At 36.6% G+C, this 10,340-nt stretch overlaps 1 long non-coding RNA gene across 1 annotated transcript; it reads left to right on the top strand.

Moving 5' to 3' along the window:
• The first annotated feature begins 3,137 nt into the window (after positions 1-3,137).
• Positions 3,138-10,269, top strand: LOC145719678 (uncharacterized). The gene is made up of 3 exons (XR_014142540.1): positions 3,138-3,292; positions 7,145-7,218; positions 7,658-10,269. It is a non-coding gene; the product is annotated as an uncharacterized LOC145719678 (long non-coding RNA).
• Positions 10,270-10,340: the final 71 nt, after the last annotated feature.

Genomic DNA, 10,340 nt, shown 5'->3' with positions numbered 1-10,340 from the left:
CCTACCCCCCTCCCCTCTAAAACCCTCAGAGTCTTGTTTCTCTGAGAAACCCTTGTTTCTCAGAGTCCATAGTCTCTCATGGTTCATCTCTCCTTCTGATTTCCCCCCTTCATTTTTCCCTTCCTTCTCCTAATGTCCTCCATGCTATTCCTTATGTTTGACAAATAAGTGAAACCTTATGATAATTGACTTTCTTTGCTTGACTTATTTCACTTAGCATAATTTCCAGTCCCATCCATGTTGATGTAAAAGTTGGGTATTCATCCTTTCTGATGGCTGAGTAATATTCCATTGTATATATGGACCACATCTTCTTTATCCATTCATCTGTCGAAGGGCATCTTGGCTCTTTCCACAGTTTGGCTATTGCGGACATTGCTGCTATGAACTTTGGGGTGCATATGGCCCTTCTTTTCACTACATCTGTGTCTTTGAGGTAAATACCCAGGAGTGCAATTGCTGGGTCATAGGGTAGCTCTATTTTTAAATTTTTGAGGCACCTCCACACTGTTTTCCAAAGTGGCTGTACCAACTTGCATTCCCACCAACAGTGTAAGAGGGTTCCCCTTTTTCCACAACCTCTCCAACATTTGTTGTTTCTTGTCTTGGCAATATTTGCCATTCTAACTGGTGTAAGGTGGTATCTCAGTGTGGTTTTGATTTGAATTTTCCTGGTGGCTAATGATGATGAACATTTTTTCATGTGTCTGTTAGCCACTTGTACGTCTTCTTTGGAGAAGTGTCTGTTCATGTCTTTTGCCCATTTTTTGACTTGAACATTTTTAAAGTCTAAGAGAATGTATATATTTCCTTTTATGATCATAGAAATATTTGGACAAATGAAGCTCAAAGCATAATTAATCTGGTATATTTATGTGTATATATGTATATGTGTGTGTGTTTAGATATGTATATGTGTGTATATGTATGAAATCATTGTGGTATTTATTCATGATACTTGATAGAAATGTTAAGCAGAAATGGTATCTCTCCTTTTACTTTGTTTGATTTCCATTTTTTATAATTGACACATCTGGAGAAATAAGATAAATAGGTAGAAGTTAGGGAGCCAGAGTTTAGAAGGAAGATTTTGTAATAATAATGGACATCCAACTCTCGGCATGCTTTTTTTTTTTTTTTTTTTTAAGAGAGAGAGAGCAAGAGAGCATGATAGGGCAGGGGCAGAGAGAGAAGGAGAGAGAGAATCTCAAGCAGGCTCCACGCTCAGCATGGAATCCCATGCAGGGCTCCATTCCATGACCCTGAGATCATGACCTGAGCCAAAATCAAGAGTCAGATCCTTAACCAACTGAGCCACCCAGGTGCCTCTCTGGGCATGCTTTATAGTCTGTTCCTGAGGTGGTTGGGTAGAGGTTGCATGACAGTTTGTTAGAGAAATTGTAAAAAAAATTTCTGCTTTGGGGAATGGACTTTCTTCTCTAAAACTAGGAGAATAATAATGTATGCAATATAATTTTAATTAAATAGATCTCATAATGACCTTTGAAAGACTCTGAGATAAAAAGTTACAAAACTGGGGTGCCTGGGTGGCTCAGTCGGTTAAACGGCTGCCTTCGGCTCAGGTCATGATCCCAAGGTCCTGGGATCAAGCCCCGCATCCGGCTCCCTGCTTAGTGGGGAGCCTGCTTCTCCCTCTCCTGCTCCCCCTGCTCACTCTCTCTCTGTCAAATAAATAAATAATAATAATAAAAAAATCTTTTTTTAAAAAAGTTACAAAACCAGGGATGATACTTAATGGATTAGATGAATACTTTCACTCCTTATTGATGTGGAGGCCTTTTTTTTTTTAAGATTTTATTTATTTGAGAGAGAGAGAGCATGAGAGAGAGCATGAGTGGGGAGGCAGAGGGAGAGGCAGGAGCCGACTCCCCACTAAGCAGGGAGCCCAACGTGGGGCCCGATCCCAGGACCCTGGGACGTGACCTGAGCCCAAGGCAGATGCCCACCGACTGAGCCACCCAGGGTCCACAGATGTGGAAGCCTTTGAAGAAGAACTTCCAGTGTCTTTTAAGCTTGTTTTTTTCAGTATTTAGTAGTCTTAACATACTAATGAATTAACTTTTATTACTTTAAACATAAGTGACCTGAATTTTGTGTAATATACTAACCCTAGGTAATTTTTAGATATTAAAATAGGCTGTGGGCTTATTTTGAAACACATTTTATTTATATTTTTTATTTATGATTAAAATTTGCTATAAATATTGAGAATGCAAATATTATTATGCTAATAAAACAAGTTGTAGAATCTCCTAAAACAACTTACTAGCTTGTGTTGTAAATATTGAAAGACCCAGTTAAAAAATTAAATATTGGAATAGTAATACTATTAATGATACCATGCCCTTCAGTTCCTGATAACTGAGAGTTATTTAAAAAGAATGCCTGTAAAACAAACTATTGCATATTATGTACAGCAAAATAAATCTGAAGAAAGTTTGGGTGCAATTTGGTTTTTAAATGTAAAAATTATTTTCTTTACAAATGATTACCAACTTTTGGGAATTTTATGGATGTTTTCATTTGGCAAAGTATATTAAAATGATGTGCTCCAATCTAGAAGCCAAGTCATATTACGATGGGTGAAATTTTGTCTGAAGACCATGTGTTTCATATTATAACCAAATTTTACACAGGGACACCTAGAATTAGAAAGAGCTATAGTTGGGGCGCCTGGGTGGCTCAGTCAGTTGAGTGTCCAACTCTTGATTTTGGTTCAGTCATGATCTTGGGGTCGTGAGATCGAGCCTGGCATTGGGCTCCATGCTGAGCATGGAGCCTGCTTAAGAGTCTCTTGCTCCCTCTCCCTCTGCCCCTCACCCTGCTTGCGCACATGCACGCTCTCTCTCAAATAAATAAATAAATCTTAAAAAAAAAAGAAATAGCTGCAGTTGATTTATTTTATAATGTTGCCACTAACAAAATGTTAAAATAATTTTACTATAATCAGTACTTTTGGTAAGCTAAGTTTTGGAGCAACTTTTATTTATAAAATTTGACTTCAGGTTATGAATTTATAATATGTGTATGTTTTATTTCTTCAATGCCAGGATTAAGGGATTTCCCTGTGAAATGATTACAACATAATTTAAAAAAAATCAAAGTATTCTATTTATTTATGCAGTTACTGGATATTTTGCTTTGCAGAAAATAATGAAGGAATGTATGGTGAGACTTATATATTGTGAAATGCTTGGATATGACGCTTCCTTTGGCTACATACATGCAATCAAGTTGGCACAACAAGGAAACCTTTTAGAAAAAAGAGTAGGTATGTATGTGTGTAAGATTTTTATACTTAATGTTGCCCTTAAAGTTCCGGCGGCTATGTAAAATCAATGATGGTGGGTATATAGTGTGTTTTTAGAACACTGCCTTGTAATTTCCAAAGCTTTAGAAGAGAACACTTCAAAAACTCAAACCTATAAGTGAAATCAGTCTCACTGATCCATAGCATTTTGGAAATTTGGAGAAGATTAAAAATTGCCTGTTTTTGTGATAGTTAGATGACTATCTATATTTGTCAAAACTCATTAAGCCATACACTTAAAAAATGAGTGAATTTTCTTGTGTGTAAATTATACCTCAATAAAGCTGATTTAAAATTCTGTCTGACCTCATCAGTTTAATGATCAAAAATGTTTCTTTATAGAATTAAAAACTGAAATTGACTTGAATAATTTTAAATATACTGTTTTTAGTTTCATAAATGTTAGCTGTGAGAATTAGAGGTATCTTTTAAAAAGTGTTTTGTCTCTTTAATCAACCTTTAGGGCTATTAGGAAATATCCTTTAAATTAAGGACTGGGGCACCTGGGTGGCTCAGTTGGTTAAGCGACTGCCTTCGGCTCAGGTCATGATCCTGGAGTCCTGGGATCGAGTCCCGCATCGGGCTCCCTGCTCGGCAGGGAGTCTGCTTCTCCCTCTGACCCTCCTCCCTCTCATGCTCTCTGTCTCTCATTCTCTCTCTCTCAAATAAATAAATAAAATCTTTAAAAAAAAAATAAATAAATTAAGGACTTAAATCTTTTACTCACGTAGGTTCAGCTGTGTATCAGAATTCAAGAAGGAAACACGTGAGAGTAATATAGGAGTACAACATGTTCTTTATTCAGAGGAGTTGATAGTGTCATGTTTTCAAGGACCAGCATTCTTCACAAATTATATTCACCTCTGTCAGATGATGGGGTGGGGGAGGGAGATATTTTGGTAAAGATTCTGAGACTAGGTGCACCCAGTATTCTATTTATTGAAACTCACTCCACTCTTCTAGATATGTTGTATTCTTCCCTCCAAGGGGAATGTCCTCTGGCATCCTGTCTGTCCCTCTTTGTATTCCAAATCAAGTTTTAACTCTTCTGTGATCACTTGGGTGGCTTTTACCATCTGTCATCTTATGGTGTTGCCTTTTCATGTATTAATGTTTTAGCTCTCGAACTAATTCTAAGATCCCTAAAGGCAGGGAAATTTTGAAAACAATGGTTGGTGCTCTAATTTTTTACAGCTGTTGCTATGTTGTGCTTCTTAGACTTTCATATAATTTTTTTCATTTTCTACTTAATTTAAAAAATATATAAAGTGTTATATTTTTCAAAAGTTAAGACCTTATAAAAAGGTTTAATCAAAGAAGTCTCACTTTTATCTCTAGCCGCCCTTACTAAGTTTGTTCCTTACTCCCATAGGTAACTATTTTCATTAGTTTCTGATTAATCTTGCCATTGTTTCTTTTTGTAAAACAAGCAAATGCACCTGTATATTCGAACGCGCTCTCTTATACTAAAGATAGCATGGCTATATAGATTATTCTACACCTTGTTTAGACATCTTCATACTTTTATACAGTTGCATCATTTTCATTGGATGGATGGATAGGCCATAGTTTTTACAGGTCTCTATTGGTGGACATATGGGTTATTTTTTATTTTTTGCTTTTGTAAATAATGTTGCAGTGAATAACCTTGTACATGTGTTATTCATAGTTATAGAAATTTTAACAGAGACCTCAGAATCATTTTTATTGAGATTTATGATCGTAGGGAAATATTTTATTGCCATGTAGAGGGACATATATCTGTAGGTATCATGACATTTTTTTTTTTTTTAAAGATTTTATTTATTTATTTGAGAGCGAGAATGAGATAGAGCATGAGAGGGGGGAGGGTCAGAGGGAGAAGCAGACTCCCCGCCGAGCAGGGAGCCCGATGCGGGACTCGATCCCGGGACTCCAGGATCATGACCTGAGCCGAAGGCAGTCGCCTAACCAACTGAGCCACCCAGGCGCCCTCATGACATTTTTTATGTGTGCTAATGAATAGAAGTTGGTTTTTTTAAGATAGTATTTAAACCTTCTGTATGTCTTCACTCTGGTGCTATTGCCTCTTCAGCTCTCCTGAGATTTCTAGGAATAGCTTTGGTGCTTTCTCTGATGGAGACACCTTCTTATTTTTTATAGGAATATTGTTGAATAAAATACATTTCAGTACATTAGATCAGGTATTATGTTAGGTGCTTTATCTTGCGAGAGAGGAGAAGTCTGAGGCTCAGAAAGGTTAAGTCACTTGTCCAAGGTCATACAGCTAATAAATGGTGGATCCTGAATGTAAACCCAAGTTTCTATAAGTCAAAGCTTGTGTTCTTATCCTGTATGTCACTCTTTTATCTCAAACATATTCCATAATCATAGTCATTATTCTGTGTCTTTTGGAACTTTTCATCTTTTGAGTCACCAAATATTCTCTCCCCTGTATCCTGAGTGTCAAAATAGTTAGGATATTTTTTAGAACAGATAGAATTAAGGTTTTTTTTGAGATGATCTTTGAATTTGTTTATCTTCTCATACCTTGATATTGGTGACTTGGGTGTGGGTGATACTGTAGCTGATCACATGAGTGCTCAGCAATCTGATAAGACTTAATCTCTTTAAATGCTCCCTAGGGTTTTTCTCAATTCTTTCTTGCCCCTGGGTATATTCTTTTTCCTGTCTCATGCTGCTACTTCTTGGTTGTGAGAATAGGTAGTTTCTAACAGCTTTCCCATGATTCCCAGCAGACACACACACACACACACACACACACAGTGTGTGGATAATGATGGGGACAGTTGACATTAGAATTCCTAATGAGAGGACTGAAAGAATTGGGAAGAATGGAAAACAATGAGGGTGGAAGTCAGGGAATAAGACCTCAGTGTAGACTGTGTGGAGAGACAGGACAGCATAGGTATTAAAATATGAGCTAACTCCTACTGACTGGGTTTGAGTGTTGGCTCCACCATGTAATAGCCATAGACTTTGTGCAGTTACCCTTTTTGGGCCTCATGTTCTTTTGGGGGATAATAATACTTAATAGAGTTGTGAGGATTGGATGAGGTAAGGCTTGTAATGTACTGACCCATAGTAACTGTCTTACAAATGTTATCAGTATGAAAGGGTGACAAGAAAATGACTTGGAGTATCTAGAGTCCATGTACATGGCATCTGTCATAGTATTAATGTATTTCCTCAATCCTAAGATGTACTTTTTATGTTTTAATATTGAAATAAAAATGCTTACTTAAATCAGTGATTACGTTTAATGTGGTAGACGGTGCTTCTTTCCTCAACAACTGTTATTCCTTCAATAGTGTAACTTCATATTGAGAAAATAGGGTATTGTTTATGGCTTAATATACGATTTACACCGTATAGGTTGGTATTAGGTGGCTCATTCAATAATAACAAATAGCCAGTAACTCCCTAGTAACTATAGTAGCTATTAGATTTTGAACAGTTGTATGTTTGGCTACAAGATAGAAAATATTTTGATTGATTGTGTAGAGATATGCACAGAAGATAGAAGGCATATATTTCTTATGTCATTTATAGGACCTTAAGTTGGTACAGATAGCTTCTTTTCCATTTCAGGTATATCCTGTGATACATAATTATTAAAGATTTTAGGATAAAGAACGTCTGAAATCTTCCTGAAGTTTTTGAACCTCATATTTTGCAATCTGTCTTTATAGTTACCAGTAGCTGTTAACTTGGACACTTAAATTTTTGAATATATTATTGCTTTGTTTAATTTCTTGGGAGAAGTTCATTTTTGGCAGGTAATAATGAGACTTTTCCCCTCAAATTTTGTAGGTTATTTGGCTGTTTCTTTATTTCTACATGAAAATCATGAACTGCTGCTTCTCCTTGTGAATACAGTTGTAAAGGTACTGTATTGTATGTTGGTAAATATGAAGTCTTAAATTATCCTTCCAGGCAGCTGACATTTCACCTCAATCATATTGAATTAGATATTTTTGGAAGAAGCCAGGCTTACAGAATGGGCTTAGAAAGATATTTTGGATCAGTTTCTGAGTTTGTAAAATGAGGCTAATAATAGAACTTAATCCAGTTGTAAGGGCTAAATGAAACATGCACCTGCTGCTGTTATTACGGTTTCATTTGAAAGCAGATCTCTGAAGACTTTTAGTCAGATGCCCTTTTCCAGCTGTTGTCTTTTTCTCCAGGATCCATACTGAATGTACAAATTAATTATAAAGTTAGTAGAAAACTGTTAAGTATGTAGGACCATTGCCATGTTGAACTCACTAACCCCAAGTTTCAGAATTTGCACTGAATGTTTTGTTTGCTTAATCATTACATCAGGATTTGCAGAGCACTAACCTGGTAGAAGTGTGTATGGCACTTACTATCGTCAGCCAGATTTTCCCTCGAGAAATGATTCCAGCTGTTCTTCCATTAATTGAAGATAAACTTCAACATTCTAAGTAAGTAAATTATTTTTGGATATGTGGCTATACTATATATTTCAAAACAAAAATTCAAACTAAAAAATTTATTATAACTTTAACTTAATGCTATTAGGGTGGAGGCTATTCTTTGACTGCCAGATATAATGCAAAAAATCCCTGATAGCATCGTCCTTTATTTTATGTGGGTTCGAGAAAATGCCAGGCAGATTTCTAAAGTTAAACTGAGAGGCAGTGAGGTTTAGTGTCAGGAATCTGTGGCTTTCCTGCCAGTTCTACCACTAACCAGCAGTGGTCCTGTTTTTCCTTTGGCTATATGGGGTTGGTTGAAGCATGTTAGTTTTCACAAAGTTGTTTTGAGGATAAAGTGAAATAATGGAAAAAATCTGGCAGTGGTTCAAGTACTATGAATGCAGAGCTTCAATGTATTGGGGTTGCTTTCATAGCAAAACTGCAGCGTTCAAATTCTATTTTATAGAATTATATATCCAGATAAACCTTAACTTGTAGTATTTTGCTAATCTTATAAGATTAATTCTCTTTATCAGCTTGACTTACTTTTTCACCAATTATTTTTTTTAAAGATTTTATTTATTTATTTAAGAAAGAGAGAGTGAGAGCGAGAGTGAGAAAGCACAAGCAGGGTGAGGGGCAGAGGGAGAAGCAGGCTCTCCACTGAGCAGGGAGCCTGATGCTGGGCTTGATCCCAGGACTCCCGGATACTGACCTGAGCGGAATGCAGTCACTTAACTGACTGAGCCACCCAGGTGCCCCTGTTTTGTTTTGTTATTTCATTTTTTTTCTGTTTTCAACCAAGCTCTTAACTTCATAACCTTTAGGGCTAGGAAGAAGTTTGCAATCACTTTTTCCTTTTTTTTTTTTTTTTTTTTTGTGATTACAGTATTTTAGTTATATATACATTCTTAATAATTTTGTTTTTCATGCAATATTTATTTTACATGTCTCTTTAAGCTAGTATTTTTAGTATTCTGAGATTATAAAATGTTGTCTTATGATTTGTATTCTTTCAGAAATTTTGGACCATGAATCTTCTGGCTAAAATGATAGCTTTTACTAAGAATTATAGAATAACTTCATAGGCTTTTCAGACTTGCTTTAGTGTTTTATTTATGTCAGATCTGTGTTCAGAACAAATGATGGCTATAGACAATTAATTACTGGAAATAAAATACTATTTTTCTTAGATAATTACAGGTTGATCTGATCATAGCAGAGCATTATTTTTATGCAATTTTTCCATATCCCCACTCTTTTGTGGTAATCAAATACTGAGCGTTTGTATGAAATCCTTCTGAGAACTGAATTTTTTCCTTATTACTTCCCATGTACTCTAATTTCAAAACCTGGCCTCTCCTGTCTTCCACCAGTTAGACTTTTTGAAACTCTGCTTCTGCTGTTATGGCCATGCCTAACTCCATGCAGAAGAACATGGGTAAGAGCTATAGGTAGGCCAGTGGATGTGACAAAGAAGATGTGACTTGGACTTGACTTTCGAATTTCACCATGCCAGCCTCTGTCCAGGTCTCCTGATGTCTTTTGTTAGGCCTGTGGATTCCTGAGCCTGTTGAGTGTTTGCCTTCTTTTATCTTACTTCATTTACCTACTCTCTCTCAGAACTGAAATTGGTTAACACTCAATAGCAATACACTGAGATGTAGTTTACAGCCACCATAGTATTAATAATATTAATGGCAAATCTTGTGTTAGTCTGCTTTTGCTCTCTCTGTAAAAATAATTTTCCATCATGGCATAGTTTGGCTAGGAAGATAGTGAGTTGCTTGTTGATGGAATTTAGAAGAAGCTAAGTTTGACATTTGTTAGGAATCTTATAAAAGGTATTCTTGACTGGAACACAGAGGATTGCATTGAATAATCTCAATTTTGAGATTCTGTGATTTAAGGTAACAGAAATACCTAAAAGCAAATGTTTCACTTTTGTGACATTTGCTGCTGTTACGAGCACTGCCAGCATAGCCTGCAAATATGAAATATTTAGAAATAGGCATGAGTGAGAATAACAAGGAATATACCTCCTTGGAAATTACATTAGAATATAGGATTGTTATTTTTGCTTCTTGTGTGCTAGACATTATCTGTTACAAATTAAGTGTAGGGTTAGTGTATACTTTCCTCTTCATTGTTTTTTTTTTTTTAAGTTTTTATTTATTTGAAAGAGAGAGCAAGCACAAGTGAGAGGGTGGCGGGGGGGAGAGGCAGAGGGAGTAGCAGACTCCCCACTGAACAGGGAGCCTAATGCAGGGCTCGATCCCAGGACCCCAAGATCATGACCTGAGCTGACAGCAGATACTCAACCCAGTGAGACCCAGGTGCTCCTACTTTCCTCTTCACTGTAATGACATTTTTGAAACATGAGCTGGGCAAGGGGAAGAGTAACATCTTTTAATGTGAGTCTCCCTTTCTATTGCCCTGTCTCCCTAAAGTATTTGGAATATGCTTGCCCATGGTACAGAAAAAGAAATATTAAAAGGTAGAGGGGCGCCTGGGTGGCTCAGTTGGTTAAGCGACTGCCTTCGGCTCAGGTCATGATCCTGGAGTCC

This window comes from Leptonychotes weddellii, unplaced genomic scaffold, assembly GCF_054177405.1.
Source record: "Leptonychotes weddellii isolate Sample4059 unplaced genomic scaffold, ASM5417740v2 HiC_scaffold_6240, whole genome shotgun sequence".
In the NCBI taxonomy this organism is placed as follows: Eukaryota; Metazoa; Chordata; class Mammalia; order Carnivora; family Phocidae; genus Leptonychotes; species Leptonychotes weddellii.
The sequence above is the reverse complement of the archived record's forward strand: the minus strand, read 5'-3'. Positions and strand labels throughout refer to the sequence as shown.